At 35.4% G+C, this 20,924-nt stretch overlaps 1 long non-coding RNA gene and 1 pseudogene across 1 annotated transcript; both read left to right on the top strand.

Annotated features, from left to right (window-relative positions):
* Nucleotides 1-3,857: 3,857 nt before the first annotated feature.
* Nucleotides 3,858-14,823, top strand: LOC114425156 (annotated as a pseudogene).
* Nucleotides 14,824-16,183: 1,360 nt separating this feature from the next.
* LOC114367386 lies at nt 16,184-20,638 on the top strand. Its single transcript, XR_003657177.1, has 2 exons — nt 16,184-16,439; nt 20,276-20,638. It is a non-coding gene; the product is annotated as an uncharacterized LOC114367386 (long non-coding RNA).
* The last annotated feature ends 286 nt before the right edge of the window (nt 20,639-20,924 follow it).

Here is a 20,924-nt window from a genome sequence, read left to right as displayed (position 1 = left end):
CATAGAAAGACTTGTACCTTTCTCTTCAGGAACTTCTCTCCAGTGCACTTTGATTTCCTTGAAAGAGGAGAGAAATAAGATTTCACTTCCTTAGGCCTTTCTTTTCTGCCTCTCTCCGTTTGTGATGACTATGGGTGAGAGAGAACACTTTCTGGTCAGGAAGGGGACCTTATTTTACGTTAGTGAGTATTAAGCCCCTTTTATAACCACTACTCCCATCAAGTAGCAGTTAACCCTAGAAATTTCTCCTATTAAGCCCAATTATAATTTAGCTCTTAATTGTTAATTATTTACTTATTAGTCCCTACATAAGTCACATGTCTCTCACATGAGATATTAATTCTTACATTCTCCCACTTGGCTCATGTGACATTAATAAACATTATGGACTAAATAAATAAATAGATTAACTAACATAATGCGCATTAAAAATTGACTAAATTGTTCTATACACTGGGTACATCATAATTTCATGATTAAGAATATGAACCAATTCGACATAGTCCCTCCCATGTACTACAAATTAGCCTTCTCCTTAATATGACCATAAGTTAGGAGTACATAATTGGTCCAACATAATGTCTTCTTTCAAGACAAAACCTGTTAACATTACTCTAACACAAACATGCATGCAAACATAGAGAACAGGTAATCAGAAACATATCATAATTGAGCTCAGAGTGTCACTAAAATGCATAAGATAAATTACACTTAATGATCATCAATAACAATAATGCCCATACTTTCAACATGTTCTATAATGTCTTGGGCGGTAATCCCTTATTCAAAGGGTCAACTATCATAAGGTTTGTGCTAATATGTTCTATTGACACTCTTTGTTTCTGAACTTCTTCCTTCACGACAAAGTACCTCAATTTCATATGCTTAGCACCCTTAGAGTACTCGTCGTTCTTACAAAAAAATATTGCTGCGAAGTTATCGCAATACATTTTCAGCGGCCTAACAATACTGTCAACAATTCCAAGCCCTGAAATAAAGTTCCGCAACCAATTAGCCTGAATTGTAGCCTCAAAACATACTACAAATTCAGATCTCAGATGCAACAACAACTGATGCATACAAAATAGCTTTCATTTGTTTTCGTTCCATATCATTTCTAGGACATTGTGCGAGACTAACTTTGTCTCATTTCTAAATTAGAATAGGTGATGTTAAACACCTTTCCATCTTGAATCTCTCTAGTACTTTAGCGATATATACTTTCTGAGATAAGCCTAACAATCCTTGTGATCTATTATGGAATATTTCTATCCCTATCACATAGCTTACCTCACCCATATCTTTCACTTCAAAGTTTCTAGAGAGAAATTTCTTAGTCTTATGAAGAAGACCAAGATTGTTAGCTGCAAGCAAGATATCATCAATATACAGAATTAGAAAATAACCTTACTCCCACTGACCTTCAGATACATACATCGATAAACAGTATTTTCCTTAAATCTAAAGGAAATAATGGTATCATTAAACCTCAAATACCATTGGCAGGAAGCTTGCTTTAAGACTGTATATTGATTTTTTTTAGTATGCACACCATGTGTTCATTTCCTTCAACTGAGAACCTCATTGGTTGGTCCATACAAATATTCTCCTCTAAATCTTCATTCAGAAAGACGATTTTCACATCTATTTGATGTAGCTCCAAGTCATAATGAGCTACTAATGCCATGATAATCCTGAAAGACTCCTTTCGTGAGACGAGTAAAATGTCTCTTTGTAATCAATGTCATCTTTCTGAGTAAATTCCTTAGCAACAAGTCTAGCCTTGTAACGTTCAAGGTTGTCATGAGAGTCACGTTTAGTCTTGAAGACCCACTTACAACCAACTCTCTTACAACCCTTTGGTAATTCTACAAGGTCCTAAACACCATCATGTTCCATGGAATTTATCTCTTCTTTCATGGCATTTAACCACTTCTCAGAATTATCACAACTTATAGCTTGTGAAAATGAAACTGGATCATTATCATTAATGCTTAAGTTTGTTTCTGTTTCATGTAAGTATACCACATAGTCATTCGAAATAGCTGGTCTTCTTTCTCTTTGAGACCTCCTTAATGCTACTTCTTGTGGTTCTTCCATAATAGGTTCATTATGCATCATGGGTTCATTATTGTGTTGCTCCTCTTCATTAATTTTGTAACAACAATTTAAAAAGAGCAACACCTTACTGCTAGAGGCCCAAGTTAAAATGACTTGCACTCTAACTTCTTTAATTTCCACTTCTCGTAGAACTGTACTCCTACTGATTTCACTATTTTCAATGAACCTTGCATTTCCAGTTTCGACAATTCTCATACTATGATTAGGACAATAAAACATATACCCCTTTGACTTTTCTGGATAACCAATGAAATATTCACTGATTGTTCTTGCATCCAATTTTCTTTCTTGCGGATTATAAATCCTTATTTCTGTCTGGCAACCCTAAACATGCAGGTGCCTTATACTAGGTATCCTATTTGTCCATAGTTCAAAAGGTGTCTTTGGAACTGCCTTACTAGGAACCCTGTTCAACAAATACATGACAGTTTTCAAGGCATACATCCACAAAGATACGGGTAAAGTCTAATTGATTAACATACTTCTAACCATATCCATTAAAGTTCTATTACGCATTTCTGATACACCATTTTGTTGTGGTGTACCGGGAATTGTGTATTGCACACAAATGCACGTTTCTGAACAAGCTTAGCAAATGGACCTGGGTGTTGCCCAGTTTCATCATATCTTCCGTAATACTCATCACCTCTATCATATCTAATAATTTTCACATTTATGTCTAATTGCCCTTTTATTTCATTGTAGTAAATTTCTAAGGCATCCATTGCCTAAGAAATCTCGGGCAGTAAGTAGGCATAACCGTAACGTGAATAATCATCAATAATGGTGATAAAGTATCTTTCCTTTCCGAAAGAACTAACATCAAAAGGTCCACAAATATCAGTATGCACAATTTCAAGAAGTTGAGTGCTTCTTGTAGCTCCTTTCTTTGTATGTTTTGCTTGTTTTCCCTTAATACAACCCACACAAATATTTAGATTCGTAAAATCTAGATAAGGAAGAATTTCATTCTTTATTAATCTTTCCATCCTTTATCTAGAAATGTGACCTAAACGTTTATGCCACAAGAAAGCAGATCGTTCATTCACTAAACTATGTTTAGTGCCAACATTATGATGCAGAGTTAAAACAGTTTCAGCATACAAACTGTCTATTTCCAATTTATATAAACTATCACAAGAATACCAGTACCAATGAGATGATTATGCTTAAATAAATTAAAACATTCATTACCAAAATTAAAAGAGTATGCAGTAACATCAAGTTTAGATAATGAAACTAAATTCCTAGATAAACTAGGTACATAAGGAGTTTCCAGTAAATCTAAACGATGTCCAGTGTTGCATTTTAAACAATAAGTTTCAACTATTTCCACTGGAGCTTTTACTTCATTCCCTATGAAAATGAACTTCTCATTTGGGCTTATGGTTTGGATTGTAAGGAATCTCTGCATAATGTTAGAAACATGAGTCATACATCCAGAATTAATCCATCATGTATCATGGGAAACTACATTTAAGTTTGATTCAAAACATACATGAGTATTAAGCTCACCATTCTTTTCGAACCAAGACTTACATTTTAGGCAATCCTTTTGGAAATGTCTTAATTTCATAAAATTGACAATTATTGCCCTTTGATACCTTTCTTCTGGATTTGCAAAGATTTGTCATTATTCTTTAATGACCCTTTGCCTTTATCATGCTTCTTCATAAATTTCTTTTCAAGCTCCTTGATTCCCTTGGTGGCTAACATAATGGACTAAGTGACTTCAGAGACCCGATTCGTTTGGGAGGTTTGGCAAGTTTGGAGGGAAGTATGTCCCTGAGACTCTGATGCATGCTCTCACTGAGCTTGAGGCTAATTTTTATTCCCTCTCTGCTGATGAAGAGTTTCAGGTTTTGTCATTGAAAACTAAAACCTTTGATGCTTTTGTATTGTGTGATTTGGTTGGGGTAATGGGGTTTGTTTGTTTGTTGGATTGGATTTTGGGTTGTGTGGAGTGGTTTCATTGGGTTTAGGTGGATATGGGTATCCTTTGCAATGTGGGGTTTTAGGCTATGAGTTTTTGGTTTTCATTGTTTTAAATTTTTTTTGGTGAAAGTTTTGGTTTTTATTCTGCATAATATTTGGTGGTGTGGCACACAACTTGATTGTTGAAATGTGGCAGTGATGGTCACTGTAGCTGTTTTTATTTTTTTTAAGTTTAGCATGTTTGGGAATATGGTTTTGTTTGTTAAATTGAAGCCTCTGGCCATGGAAATCGGGCATCGCCAGAAACTTACCTGTGCAAGGTTTTAAAAAATGGGTACAGAAGCCAGTGTTTGGGGGTCTTTGTGACTGTATTGCTACCGCAATTGTGGCTACCCAACCACATTTGTCTTTTCCGCAATAACAAGGTTCACAACAAAACCACAATTGCAATTTAAAATCGTGAGTTTCTGCCGCAGCAGAAGCTAAGGATTACTTACGATTGACCTTGTTATTTTGAAGTACTACTAAATATTGTTTCTTCAATTTCTGATGGTTGTGAATACATTTTTGTGACTGCTTGAATGTGTACCATTTGATTTTTTGGAGCATTTCTTAGTCTTTACTTTTCGAGTTTGGTACAGAAGTAAACAATTTGGAACTCCATGTCAATCTTTTCTCAATTATATTAAGAATAACTTTCTGTCTCTCTTACATACCTGCACGTCACTCATTCATTGTATGTTAACTACATTCAGAAGCCATAAAATGAAATGTAGTTTCCTGGAAGGAAAAACAATGGAAATTTTCTGAGATGGATGTTTTCAATTGCAGACAGAACTAGCTGGGATTCTAAAAGATTATGTTGGACGGGAGAGTCCTCTTTATTTTGCTGAAAGGTTGACGGAGCATTACAAGAGACCTAATGGTGAAGGGCCTCACATTTATCTGAAGAGGGAAACTCAATCACACCAGGGCTCACAAAATTAACAATGCTGTTGCTCAAGCTTTGCTTGCTAAGAGGTTGGGCAAAAAATGCATTATTGCTGAAACTGGAGCGGGTCAGCATGGAGTTGCCACTGCTACTGTATGTGCTCGATTTGGTTTAGAATGCATTATTTATATGGGCACAGGATATGGAAAGGCAGGCTCTCAATGTTTTCAGAATGCGTCTTCTTGGTGCTGAGGTATATCATTTGTTATTGTGGTGATAGATGTCATTATTTGTTAATCCTTTTAATGACATCTACTGTGCCTCCCGAGATTATCTCTATAAATTAAACATTATAATTAATGCAAATGTTATCTTGTGGGTTTGCATAGTGTGTTTTGCGTATAAATGTCTTTTAATCTGTTTGTTTGTTTCTTTTCCCTTTTAATTTACATATAGGAGATAGGATCCTTCCATGAATAAACTATTCATTGTTCCTCTTTTGTTAGACATACACTAAACGTCTTTCACACATATTTTTTGGAGCTTGACTAATGGATAAAATAAACTGAATATGTTTGTTCTATATTTCAATCATCAGCTTTATTCACAGAATAATTTATGAATATTCTGAAACTACATAGTTTGTTATGAAAGTTCCAAAGTTTTTTTTTCTACACACCTAATACCTATGTTAAATATTTTAGTATTTATCTATGTTTGGTAGCTTAGTTGGTAAGCTTTATTCAGAAGGCAGTAGTGAATTGTTAGTCACTGTCAATAGTTTTTCTCTCTCTCTTGGCTCTTGTATATATGTATCATTTTGAAATCAATAAAAGCTAAGAGAGAAAGAGTGAGTTTTTCCCTCAACTCACCTCAGTCTTCAAGTTGGCATCAGAGCGGGTTTCGTCCGTCGTTAGCTGTCATTTCTGGCGAGACCAGGGTTAGGATCGCCTCGAAAAACGTGACTCACCCCTGAAAGTCATGCCGTCAAAGGAGCTCCCACGCATCGCCACGCGCCGCCTTTGTCTCGTGCGATTTCCAGCGCGTGAAGCCCACGCGCCGCCGCGCCACCGTCGAAAGCTGACCCGTCTGGTCCCGACAGCTTCGTCGTCAGTCCCTGAACACGTTTCAGGCCTCACCTCTCGCTTCCGGCATGCTTTTCCGTCAGCCCTTGTGTGTCCTCCCTTTTTCATGTTAGGGTTTGTTGTTTGGATTTGAAATGGCCTCCTCTGAACCTGTTTTCTCCTTTTCCGGGACTCCAACCATCACCACTGCAAAACTTAACTGGAAGAATTATCTTTCGTGGTCTGCTTCCGTGGAGTTGTGGTTTCTCGGTCAAGGGCACCATGACCACTTGGAGAAAGCTTCAGATTCTGTTCCAGACGATAAAAGACCTGAATGGGAGAAGCTTGACTATCAACTTTGCATTGTGTTATGGCAATCAGTTGAGTCAGATATTTTGGAGATCCTTCGATCATTTAAATCATGTTGTTCTTTTTGGAAGAAAGCCCAAGAAATCTTTGCTAATGATATCCAAAGCTTGTTTGATGCAATCATGAAGGTTACAACTCCCAAGCAAACCAGCCATGACATGATCGCTCATGTGGGCAAGGCCTGGGCTGTCGTAGAAGAGCTAAGAAAGTTCCTTGTAGTTGATTCATTGGAAGAAGTGAACAAGAAACTTGACAAGTTCTACATGGTCCTCATTCTGAGGAGCTTACATTCAGACTTTGATCGTGTGCGTGATCAAGTACTTACTGGGGACCAGGTTCCATCAATGGATTCCCTCATCACTAGACTTCTCCGCGTGCCTCATTTTATTGAAGGATGAGAATCCTGCTGATGGTGTGGAGACGTCAACCATGGTTGCGTCTCGAGGTAGAAGAGGCGATCGCAATAGTAGAGGATGTCGCAGTGGAAGGGGTGGACGTCCTCATTGCACCTATTGCAAGAGGATGTGTCACACCCAAGAGAATTGCTATTTGTTGCATGGGTTTCACGACAAGGTCGCACATGTCTCTAGATCAGAGGAAGAAGAGTCTAGATTCTCTGATGAGGAGTATCAGGAGTATTTGAAGCTTAAATCTAAGAAACCCAACAGTCAAGCTTAATCCTCATCTGTATCATGTTTTTCAACAACATGTATCTCTCAATTCATTGAAGGTCCTAGTCCTTGGATACTCGACTCAGGTGCCTCTGATCATATTTCTGGTAATAAGTCCTTCTTTTCATTCTTTTCCTTTCCAAAAATTCCTCACCTTGTTATTGTAGCTAATGGTTCCAAGGTTGCGTCTCAAGGAAGTGATCAAGTTTCATTGTCTCCCTCTTTGAAATTAAATTTTGTGTTATTCATTCCTCAGTGTCCCTATAATCTAACCTCATTAAGTCAGTTAACTCGTTTGTTAAATTGTTCAGTAACTTTTACTGCTAATTCTTTTGTTATTCAGGAACATGGGATGGGGTGACTGACTAGAGAAAGACATGAATCACGAGGACTTTACTACTTGGAATCCAATCCACCTGGGTCTTGTTTTGCAATCTCAAAACCCAAACTTTTGCATGATCGTTTGGGTCATTCAAGTTTGCCAAAATTGAAGATGATGGTTCCTAGTCTTAAGAATTTTCGAGTCTTGTCAACTAGGAAAACATGTCAGGTCATCATTTCCTCAAACTGTACCAAGATGTAATTCGGCTTTCTCTACCATTCTTTCTAATATTTGGGGACCAAGTCGTGTTATATCTTTTGATTTTCGATATTTTGTAACCTTCATTTATAAATTCTCCAGATGTACTTGATTTTATTTAATGAAAGACAGATCTGAACTTTTGCCTATATTCATGTCATTCTACAATGAGATTGAAAATTAATTTGGAAAAACAATTAAAATTTTCAGAAGTGATAATGGTAAAAAGTATTCCTCTTGTGATCTCTCTTCCTTTTTGTCTTCCAAAAGTATTCTACATCAGTCCACATGTCCTCACACACCACAACAAAATGGTATAGCAGAAAGGAAGAATCATCATCTTCTTGAAACTGTATGTTCCCTAATGCTAAATTCTAATGTTCCTACACATCATTGGGGAGATGTGGTGCTTACTGCTTGTTTCCTAATTAATAGAATGTCCTATTCTTCTGTTGAAAACCAAATCCCTCACTCAATTGTCTTTCCTCATGATCGACTATTTCATGTTTCTCCTAAAGTGTTTGGTTGTACTTGTTTTGTCCATGATTTGTCTCCTGGTTTAGACAAACTTTCTGCTAGGTCATTCAAATGTGTCTTCTTGGGTTATTCTCGTCTTCGAAAAGGTTACAAGTGTTACTCTCCAACCACGAGACGATACTACATGTCTGTAGATGTAACTTTCTTTGAAGACATACCCTTCTTCTCACCCTCCGTAGACCATACTTCGTCTCTCCAGGAAGTTCTTCCTATTCCTTCTCCTTGTCCTCTAGGTAACTTAGACCAAAATGTCAGTGTTGTCCCATCTTTTCCATCAAATTCACCTAAAGTTGCCTCTCTACCTTTGATTATAGATCAACACAGGACAAGGCAGATTGAATCTCCAGTACTTGAAGTCTCTCCTCGTGATCCTTGTTCTTCTTCAACCAGTTCTCAACTCATGGATCCTTCATCTCTTTCCACTTCTTCTCATCATTCTGACTCACATTGGCCCATTGCCATCAGGAAAGGTACTTGCTTTACTCGTAACCCTCATTCTATTTATAATTTCTTAAGTTATCACTGTTTGTCTCTTTCATATGGTTCCTTTGTTTTTTCATTGTCTTCCCTTACTATTCCTTCCACTGTCCATGAGACACTTGATCATCCTGGCTGGCGATAGACTATGATTGATGAAATGCAAGCTCTTGAAAATAATGGTACTTGGGAGCTCGTTCCTCTTCCTCCTGGTAAGACAACTGTGGGTTGTAGACGAGTCTACATTGTTAAAATTGGGCCCAATGGTAAGGTTGATCGGCTTAAGGTTCGCTTGGTAGCTAAAGGCTACACACAGGTATATGGCCTTGATTACTATGATACTTTCTCTCCTGTAGCCAAAATCATCACTGTTCGTCTGTTTCTTGCTATGGCTGCCATCCGTCACTGGTCCCTCCATCAGTTTGATATTAAAAATGCCTTCCTCCATGGTGATCTTGAGGAGTATATGTATATGGAGCAACCTCTTGGGTTTGTTGCTCAGGGGGAGTATGGCCTTGTGTGTAACCTTCACCGATCTCTCTATGGGTTGAAGCAATCTCCTTGAGCTTGGTTTGGTAAATTTAGTCATGTTGTTCAGCTTTTTGGACTGAAACGAAGTGAAGCTGATCACTTTGTTTTTTACTGTCATACATCTCCTAAAAAATGTGTTTATCTAATGGTTTATGTTGATGACATAGTGATTACAGAGAATGATACTACTAAGATTGTCTAGCTAAAAGAGCACTTATTCAGTCATTTCCAGACCAAAGATCTGGGATATTTGAGGTATTTCCTTGGTATTGAAGTGGCTCAATCAGGAGATGGTGTAGTGATATCTCAAAGGAAGTATGCTCTTGATATTTTAGAAGAAACAAGTATGCAGAATTGTAGACCTATTGAAAGCCCTATGGATCCAAATCTGAAGCTCATGGCAGATCAAAGTGAAGTTTATCCTGACCCCTAGAGATATAGGAGGCTTGTGGGAAAGCTCATTTACCTCACCATTACTAGACCTGATATCTCCTTTGTTGCGGGAGTGGTTAGCCAATTTATGCAGAATCCTCATTTGGATCATTGGAATGTTGTCATGTGTATTCTGAGATATGTTAAGAGAGCTCCTGAACAAGGGTTGTTGTATGAAGACAAGGGTAATACGCAATTATTGGGATATTGTGATGCTGATTGGGCTGACTGTCCCATGGATAGGAGGTCTACATCAGGCTATTGTGTCTTCATTGGAGGAAATCTTATTTCTTGGAAAAGCAAGAAATAAACTGTTGTCGCTCGGTCCAGTGCAGAAGTTGAATATCGATCTATGGCTATGGTTACTTGTGAACTCATGTGGATTAAACAATTTTTGCAAGAATTGAGGTTGTGTGAAGAGTTGCAAATGAAGTTGTATTGTGATAATCAGGCTGTTTTTCATATTGCCTCAAACCCAGTCTTTCATGAAAGGACTAAGCACATAGAGATTGATTGTCATTTCATACGAGAGAAGCTTCTGTCCAAGGAGATTGTCACTGAGTTCATTGGTTCTAATGATCAGCTAGCGGATATTTTGACTAAGTCCTTAAGAGGACCCAAAATTCAGACTATATGTTTCAAGCTTGGTGCATATGATTTATATGCTCCAGCTTGAGGGGGAGTGTTGAATATTTTAGTATTTATCTATGTTTGGTAGCTTAGTTGGTAAGCTTTATTCAAAAGGCAACGGTGAATTGTCACTGTCAATAGTCTTTCTCTCTCTCTCTTGTGTCTTGTATATATGTATCATTTTGAAATCAATAAAAGCTAAGAGAGAAAGAGTGAGTTTTTCCCTCAACTCACCTCAGTCTTTAAGTACCTATATTTAAAACTTTTTTGAAACAACTTTTGATCCAGTGGCTTACACTTGATGTATGTCATTTTTTGGAGAATTGTTTTGTACTGTATATGTATAGATGCATCATGCTAAAAGACATGATAAAAATAGAGATATGTAAGATTTGGGACAAGATAGTGACACTGACATGAGAATGTCATAAGCAAAGAGTGAATAGGCAATTTAGTCCCTGAGATTGTATCCATTTTGCATATTAGTCCCTAACTTAATATTAAATTCAAAATAGTCCTTATCTTTGCATAAGTGTTGTAAAATAGTCCTTCCGTTAAATTTTAAAGTAACGCCGTTAGTGAGGTCAATTTTAGTGCCATGTGGACTATCCAACGTGGCACTAAAGGATGACGTGGCATGACATGTGGACGTGTCTTTTAAAAGATGCCACGTCATTTGATGATAACAAAACGAGTAAATAGGCAATTTAGTCCCTAACTTTGTACCCCTGTTGCATATTAGTCCCTAACTTAATGAAAAATTCAAAATAGTCCCTATCTTTTGCATAAGTATTGCAAAATAGTCCTTCCGTTAAATTTTAAAGTAACGTTGTTAGTGAGGTCAATTTTAGTGCCACGTCATTTGATGATGATAGAATGAGTGGCTTCTTCAAATTTGATGGTTCTGAACCAATTGAGGCATATATATGAAAAAGAACCCACACACATTTGCACAAATAAAAAGAACCAAAAATCCAAAGCAACAACCTTATTTCTGTAGCCGTCAACACCAATGGGCGAGGTCTGCATAACCATTCTCTTTTCCTCTTTTTTTTTCTTCAATTACCATCGATGTATCATTTTGGGTTTTGATTTTTTTTTTTGTGTTTTGAATAGGAAGAGAAAAAACCAGAGGAAAACAAAGTGGAGGAGAAAAAAACAAATGAAGAAGAAAAGAAAGAAGAAGAGAAAAAACCAGAGGAATCAAAAGATGACAAGGAATCCAAGGAGGAATCTGCGCCGCCAAAAATTGTGCAAGACACAACCTTTGCAATGCATGGACACTTTAAGCATGATTTCTGGCATCTTTTAAGTTAGGGACTATTTTGCAACACTTATGCAAAAGATAAGGACTATTTTGAATTTTTCATTAAGTTAGGGACTAATATGCAACATGGGTACAAAGTCAGGGACTAAATTGGCTATTTACTTGTTTTGTTATCATTAAATGACGTGACATCTTTTAAGAGACACGTCCACGTGTCATGCCACGTCATCCTTTAGTTCCACGTCGGATAGTCCACGTGGCACTAAAATTGACCTCACTAACGGCGTTATTTTAAAATTTAACGGAAGGACTATTTTACAACACTTATGCAAAGATAAGGACTATTTTGAATTTAATATTAAGTTAGGGACTAATATGCAAAATGGATACAATCTCAGGGACTAAATTGCCTATTCACTCCATAAGCAAATGAAAAAAGATAAAATTCAACATTGTGTTAATACAATTAGCTCTATGTGACTAATTGTAGCATCAAAAGATTAAGTGTTGATTGATTTATATGAAAAAACACTTGGATTTATTTATTACTTTGTTAATTTGGGAATTGTATGCTCTTTCTCTACATTGGACAAAGTGTTGTGATGCGACCCCATGTGTGTTCAAATCTTGTTATATTGAATTTAAATATCTGTCTTCATTTGAAAAAATGGTCTACACGTTGGTCTATCTAATAGGATAATCTTGTAATATAGGCGAGACCCTTCCATTCTGGGACTACTACATTGAAGGATGCGACATCAGAGGCTATAAGGGACTGGGTAACTAATGTGGGGACAACTCATTATATTTTGTGTTATGTTGCTAGGCCGCATCCATATCCTATGATGGTAAGAGAGTTTCATGCTGTGATTGGCAAGGAGACTAGAAAGCAAGCTTTGGAAAAGTGGGGAGGGAAACCAGACGGATTGCATGTGTTGGTGGAGGTTCAAACGCCATGGGACTTTTTAATGAATTTGTTGATGACAAAGATGTTAGGCTAATTGGCATGGAGGCTGTTGGATTTGGCCTGGACAGTGGCAAGCACGCGACAACGTTAACAAAGGGAGAAGTTGGGGTTTTACATGGAGCTATGAGCTACCTGCTGCAAGATGATGATGGAGAAATAGTTGAGCCTCACTCAATTAGTGCAGGGTAATTCATCTGACTGATAATTTGTTATATCATTTGTTTTGGTCATTACAATTCTACTTGTTCTGATTGTGTAATTATGTTTTCAACAACATCCAAATTGTGTGTAGCTTGGACTACCTTGGTGTGGGTTCGAAACATAGCTTTATGAAAGATTTAGGGCGTGCTGAATATCATAGCATCACATATGAAGAAGCATTGGAAGGTAGGACTACCTTGAGCTTGTTGCTTTATTTAACACACAAATAGACATACACAATTACATAAAAAGTAGTTTTAGTATAAAGTGGAAAATGGAAATTGCATAGGTTTTGAATTTCAGTTGTGATTTGTTTTTCTCTCTCTCCTTTGCATTGGTGTACACTATGATAACTCTCATCTCAATTGTAGAAGCAAAGATATCATGATGTTTTGATGATGTCAAAGAAACGTGCTTCTCAAGTTTGATCCAAAATAAGACTCCAAGAAATCCAAGATAAATGATGAAGTTAGTCTCTAGAGTCTTAGAAAGAAGTTTCCAAATTGATGATGCATAAGTTATGGCCAAAGGTTTTTCTCAAAAGCTTTTAAAAGAGATATTTACTCTCTAGTAATCGATTACCAGTGGCCAAAATGCTTACTGAAATGTTTTAAAATGTTTTTAATAATTTTGAAAGCTTATAATCGATTACACAAGGCTTCTAATTGATTACCATAAGTTTTTGAATGTTTTAAAACAACTTTTAGAAATTTGAATTTAAATTTCAAATTCTGTAATCGATTACAGAGTGTATGTAATCGATTACTGGAGTTAAAATTCAAATTTCAAATGTGAAGAGTTACAACTCTTCAAAAAACAACTGTGTAATCGATTACACCATTTTGGTAATCGATTACCAGTGAGAAATTTTTTAAAATAACTTCCAACAATCACATCTTTTCAAATAATTTTGAATGATCATCAAAGGCCTATATAAAGGTGACTTGGGACACAAATTTTTTGAGAGTTTTTTTTAACTGAAATGTCTTATCGTCTCAAAAAAGATTCTTTGGTCTAACACTTGCATATTCAATAAGAAATCTTGATTGATCTTCAATTGTAATATCTTTCTCTTAAAGAGAGAAACTTCTTCTTCTTCTTATTCAAAGGAAATTGTTTAAGAGACCGAGGGTCTTTTAAATTATAAGGATTCTTGAACACAAGGAAAGAATTATCCCTATGTGGTTTAGACTTTGTAAAAAGAGTTTTACAAAAAGAGTGAAAAATCTCAAGTGAGTTGCTTAAGAACTGGACGTAAGCATGAGAAGTGATCGAACCAATTAAATTAAGTTTGCATTTCTCTCTTTCCTTAAACTTCTTTTATTTATTGCTATTTATCTTTTGCTTTGAAGAAATTTATTTTGAATTTTCTTTTGAGTAAATTCATATTAAGGGTGCATTGTTAATCCAAAAAGAGAGTGAAAATTTTAATTGAGGAATAGTTTTTGTATCTTAATTTAATCCCCCCTTCTTAATATAACTGAGGTCACTTGTCTAACATCAATCACTTGTTGAAAACTTTTACCGGGACTAAACTGTAAACCTATTTTCAGCAAGCAAAAATAACCCTAATTTCTAGGAGTTTCATGTTGCTCTATGTTGGTATCAATTGGTACCAATCAATGTTGCAAACATACAACTTCCACTTTAATGTAATCTCACTACTTATCTCTTAACTCCTAGACGCGTGTGTGCTTCCTGATATGAATTTTGTTATCATATAAAGCATATATAGGTACTGGTGGGAATATTATAAATGGGGTAGTAAAAAAGTGCTAACACATAATTCCATTGTATCCACCACATCTTGCCATTTTCCATCATATTGCATTTAAGGAAATGGTTATATTATACTCTTCTTTGTGGTTAGATGTAAATGCTTCTCTTGTATCAGATATTGTTTGTGTATCTTATTTTTGGATTTTTTGTATGTGTAGCTTTTAAGAGAGTTTCACGACTTGAAGGCATAATTCCAGCTCTGGAAACATCTCATGCATTGGCATATCTAGAGAAAGTGTGTCCAACCCTTCCTAATGGAGCCAAGGTTGTGGTTAACTTCAGTGGCCGAGGTGATAAGGATGTTCAAACTGCTATCAAGTTGAAGCTTTGAAAGGGTTGTCATGAACTTGTGTGGAGCTGTGGATTGGCTACTGAATGAGCTTTATTTTCATACTTTAGAGACATAATTAATACAATTTATCATTAGACCAAGTTAAATAATCATGTATATTGCATCAGAGAACTGTTGCTATTTATAATAAAATTTGTGGCTAAATGCAATAAAATCTTATCTGCATGAAGCTTGTAGATGTAAACAAGTTCGGTGTGTTTGTTGAGAGGTATAAAGGTGAACAAGTTTGCATGTCTAATGACTGGTTTGACCTTGAAAGTTGACGATGCAAATAAACTAAAGGCCCGTTTGTAACAATTTTTTTTCATAACAAGAATCATTTTTTTGTAAAATGATCATTTATAAAATGTTTTCTATGCCTGTGTTTCAACTTTTTAAAATAATTAGAAGTTGAAAAGCATTTAAAATTTCATTACAATCAAGTTATTTTGTGTAGTTTCTTATAAAATTAGTTGTTTTATATTGTGGAAATTTATTTTTGTTAGTGTATTTTTTGGAAACATGTTTCCAAGTTAGGTGGCAAGAGCAAAAATTACAGTGAGAATAGCATCACGGGAATTGCTTTGCGCATCCAGTAAATTACTTGTGCACTAGTACTTTTTATTTTTTTCAAAATTACCCCTAACAAACTTAGGGATTCATAATCTGTACTTGCAAAAACTTGTGACTTTTAGGTTATTAATACAATATTTTAACCAATTGAGTTAATAGATAAATTATGTTATAAAATAATTAATGTCATCATATATAACACTAAAATTTTCAATGTATACATAATGGACATGTAAATTAATAAAAATAAATTGTGACAATTAATTTTGTTCTAATATATTTAATGCACCAAAATTAGTTGTCATAAAATTTATTATGTAAGTTTACATGTGTATTAAATATACATTAGAAATTAATGTATGAAAATTAATTGTCATAAAATTTCTTATGTAAATTTAAATGTGCATTAAATATACATTAAAAATTTTAGTGTTATATATAACGATATTAATTATTTTATAACATAATTGATCTATTAATTCAATTGGTTAGAACGTCATGTTAATAACAAAGTCATAGGTTTGAATCTTGCATGGGCCATTGATTTTAAATTAATTCATAAAATTCATATGGGCCCATACGGATGGGTCCATATGGATTAAAAATGTCAGGGGTAATTTTGGAAAAAGAAAAATGTTGGATGTATAAGAGAAAACATTGGGTGTGAAAAGCAATTGCCTAGCATCACCCATTGAAGAAGTATGTATACGGTGACTCACTCTGACCAAGTTTAGTTTCGGCTTTTCCTAAGGGGAACCTTATCCATAAAAACGTTTAATTGGGGCTTCAAACACACAAAAATATCATCCACAACAGCCCCGCCAAACTAGTGCATCAGCAATAGTTTAGTTCATTTCTTGTACTTCTTAGAATGGCTTTTATGGCCTTCAAAAATCAAAAACCGATTACACAAGAATATTAGAGGGTTCTTGTTACTTGCTCTATACCCTTGTTTTTATCGTTTGTTCAATTGCATGGAAGCTGAAGTATGAACATGGAACCTCGTGACTAAAGTATAGACACATATTGTCTCCATGAAACTGGTTCATCTCTCTCTCTCTCTCTCTCTATCCTTTCTACTTTTTTACCATCTTTTTGAGAAAATTCTAATTGAAGTGCACTACATATTAATCACGTTAATTCAAATTAAAGTTCATCTCTTATGTTACTAGCATAGTTTTAAAATTTGGACCCACTAGTTCAACTGTAAACCAATGGTCTAACTAACTTGGATTGCTCATCGGATCGGTCATATAATGGTCATGGTCAGATGTTAAAAAAATATCTTAAATAAGTAGAATTATATATGCCAAAACTTATGAAACATTTTGTCCTTTTTGGACATTGTAATTTTTTTTTACAATAGGCTCTTTCTCCTTTTCTTTAGACAATTGAACCCCTTCCCCCAAAGGTTACATTGATTACCTTCCTCCTTTATATCTTCTTCTCCACCTTCCTCCTCTCCTAAATACAAAACTCTTTTGCAACATTCTTCTAGTCCTATGAAAATTCAAACATATCAAAAATGGGTGTGGAGAGACACATGATTGTTTCGATGGAAAAAGAAGTAATGATAGTGTGGTAGCCATATTGAAACTCTTCCTCCAATAGTGGTGCTAACAAGTTTGTTGTTGAATGTGATTGTTGGTTGAAGGTTGCTGTTCGAACACACCAAAGACCACAAAAAACCCAGAGAGGTTATTTTGCACTTATCCATTATTGATCGTTTGACAAGTGTACCAAAATGTTCAAGTAGTAAAGACTCAAAAGTCCGAGTGTAGATTTCCATAGGACTTTGTTTTGTACTTGTGTTGGATAATTTTCAATTTATAAAAATAGAAGATGAGATGAGGTATAAAAGATGAGTTTAAAAGAACAGGATATAAAATAATAACTATTAATAGAAAACAAAAGAAATAATAGGGAATTCAATGAGATGAGAATGTTAAGACCTAACATGTTTTATTTGCCTAAGATGTATTATTTTAGATTTTTCTCTATCAATTAGGTGAATTTTTCCTACCCATATCTATTAGAATACTTGCCCCTGATGTCTCACGATGACAAACATATCTTAGCTATTTATCTCCCAAATGTCTTTGCAAAGACTCAATAGATAAAATGTATGAAGCTCTAATTCTAGATGTTTGCTTTTGATGCATGGGCATAATGTAATCATTTTATGTTTAACAATGATTTTATTAAGATATTCCTTCCTTCTAGTTCTATTAGAAATTATCCTTTGTCAAGCGATTAATCCCTAAAACTGATGCATATAAGACCTTCTTTATATTTATATTAAGAACTATCCTTTGTCAAGTACTTAACCCCTAAAAATGATGCAAGGATGAATGATACATAAAATTAAAATGAGAAAGGACAACAGGAAACAAAATACCTGTTTGCATTGATAGATATAGAGCATACAATACATTTTTTGACTTTTTAGGTCTGTCAGACCCTAACTAAGGATTTAACCTCTCATAGCCATACGGGTCTTATACTTGAAAGGGATATAGTGAACTGATGAAGGAGAAGGGGTGGAAAAAAGGGAATATAAAATAATGGAAGAGAAGAAAGAATTCTCTAAGAGAGAGTTCTCAGGCTTTAGGTATGTATTAGAGTACTCTATGACTTGGTGTGTCTTTTCTTCTTGGCTTGACCCTCTTTTTATAGTTGCTGGAGTGAACTTGGGTCTGCGTACTCGTACTAAGCCTGCATTACTCGCTTAGCGTGGGTGCCTGTATTCGCGCTAAGTTTGTGCTACTTGCTTAGTGCTGGTGCCTATATTCGCACTTAACACGCCTTTTCTCGCTTAGCACCAATGTGTGTTTTCGCGCTAAGCGCGCACGCGTCTTGGGCTTGACCTAATGCCAAAATCTATCTTTTTCATGTTTTTGTTATTTTTTTTCATCTTTTTGGCTTTTAATCATTCCTTTTCATATCTGCAAGTCATAAATAAGAAAAACATCAATTCTTAATAATTAAGCATAAATAAATGCTAAATAAATATTTTTAAGGTTATTTTGATTATAAAAACAACTCATATTTAACAGTTATCAAAATCCCCTGAATTTAAAAATTTGCCTCAAGCAAAATTAAAAATAAGAGGAGGCTATGAATGCTTCAACACTTTCAATAGCTACAATTTTTCAAATTTCATTAGTTGGACCTTCTTGCATTTGCCATGATCTTGCAATGGAAGCATAAACAAACATTAAGATAGAATTGATTAGTAAAAAAACCAATCAGGTCAGCTTGTCTTACTTTTTCTCACAAGACTTTAGTGTTTCTCTTTGCGCACAAGTGTCTTGGATGAGTGTTTAAAATTCTACGATCTAGAATTAATGTTCCCAATTTTACACTTCATCTTAGTTAAAGTTATCATGTTTACACTTTGTGGATCACTAAGGACTTTTATGGGCTTGTAATGTGGCCTGACTAATAAAAGAAATTATGGTTTTTATGGGATTTCAAAAATTAAGGTTATAAGAGAGCATTTATCTTAGAAAAACTTCTACTTATTCAACCTATGCTTATTTGTTTTTCAGCCTCTCATTGTTCTAACAATACTTATAGCACCTATTTATTTTATGCCCTTATCATTCTACTTCTTTTCTTCTCTTTTTTTGGAAAGAAAACTTTGGACTTAAAAGCTTTTTGAGGGTGCCTTATTAAGTGTTGTTTTACCTTCTTAAGACAATCTTTACCCTAACCCTCCCCCAAATTAGGGGCATAACATGACTTAGGGTTTTTTTTTTGAAAAAACCATAATTATCATTTTTGGCTCAAATAAGGTGCAAGAGATAAATTCTTATCAAAAGTTGGCTTTTTTGTTAAGTGGTTGGAAAATAAAAAGAAACAAGACCTTGATCATTTCCACCTCATGTAATTATTCTAACAGTCTAAGAATGATGAAAAATTTGCAAAAGTGTTTGAGTGCTTTAGAGAAAGCCTTATCAATAATGACTTCATAAATACCATGCAATTATTTGGGAGAAATAAAAATAAAGAAAAAATTCTGCTTTCTTCAACCCAAGTCTGTCCATGGGTCCCAATTAGCCGCCAGATCTGCAATGATGTCATCCCTAGATCCGAATTTAGTGGTATCTCTAACCTTAGAGGGCTCACCCTCCATCAGTAGAGGACTTGACTCCTGAACAAGCAACCTGTTGGATGAAGGCCTTTGGGGTCATTAGTGGTGGATCCATCCCCAGGTGGACTGAGAGTTTGTCAAGACCCTAAACAATAATCTGATGGCCCTGGTGGATGGACTGGAGCATCTACATATGTGGGTCTATTAGGGATGAGGTGGATGGCGACTTAGTGAGAAGTGGTCGCTAAGCACACCAAGGGCAACGTCCATTGGTATTTTCTCCAGAATTTGAATTACCTGCACGCTTAGCGAGGTTTTTTTACAATAAAAATAGGTTGCCTCCCAGTAAGTGCTTAATTTATCGTCTTTAGCTAGACATTGTTCTTCATTTTATGCATCATTCAGGCAGACAGCACTTGTTAATCTTTCTAACTGGCCTTCATTGTAAATTTTTAAGCATTGTTCATTGATGATCCATCTTTTCTTCGGGGTGCTTGCCGTAAGGTCCATCGATTTCATAGCTCCATGGGGTCTTACTTCTTTGATCACGAACGACCCTGACCACTTTGACTTCAGCTTTCCTAGGAATAGTTTGAGTCTTGAATTGAAGAGCATGACTTGTTATACTGGCTAAAAGTTCTGTCTCTATAGCTATTTGTCATGATATGCCTTTATCTTCTGCTTATAAATTTTGGATGATGTATAGGTGTTCATTCTTATTTCTTTTAACTCCAACAATTGTAACTTCCTCTTCTCTCTAACTACAACTTCATCAAATTTTAGCAGCTTGAGGGCCCAATAGGCTTTGTGCTCCAACTCCACCGATAGGTGGCATGCTTTACCATAGACCAATTGAAATGGTGACAAGCCTATGGGAGTCTTGAATGCAATCCTGTAAGCCCAGAAAGCATCATCCAACTTCAAAGCCCAATCTTTTCTTGATGACACAACAATATTCTCAAGTACTCGCTTTATCTCTTTATTTGAAACTTCTGCTTGGCCATTTGTTTGGGGATGATAATGTTAGAATTAATGTCTCACGTGAGAGGCATATGACTTAGTAGAGACTAATAAATAAATAATTAATGATTAAGGACTAAATTGTAATTGGGCTTTCATTGTTTGTGAGAATCATAGGTTTCAAGATCCTGTTATTTCCTATAATTGATAGTCTAGGATACCTCTTAAGAATTTTTACATGTGGTATCAGAGCATGTGCTATGAAATTTATAATTCTCCAAGAATGATTTAATTTTTCTATGAACCCTAATTATGAAATTTAGGAATGATTTAATTTCTCTCAATTATGCATGAACCCTAATTATGAAATTTATGGATTTTATTTTCCATTGCATATAAGGTTTTATTGGTAATATTTTATTACTGTTAAATTCTGTTTTTGAGAAAGAAAGTCAAAGTGATCTTTGCTGGA

This window comes from Glycine soja, chromosome 9, assembly GCF_004193775.1.
Source record: "Glycine soja cultivar W05 chromosome 9, ASM419377v2, whole genome shotgun sequence".
NCBI lineage: Eukaryota > Viridiplantae > Streptophyta > Magnoliopsida > Fabales > Fabaceae > Glycine > Glycine soja.
This window is presented reverse-complemented; position numbering and strand designations above follow the sequence as displayed.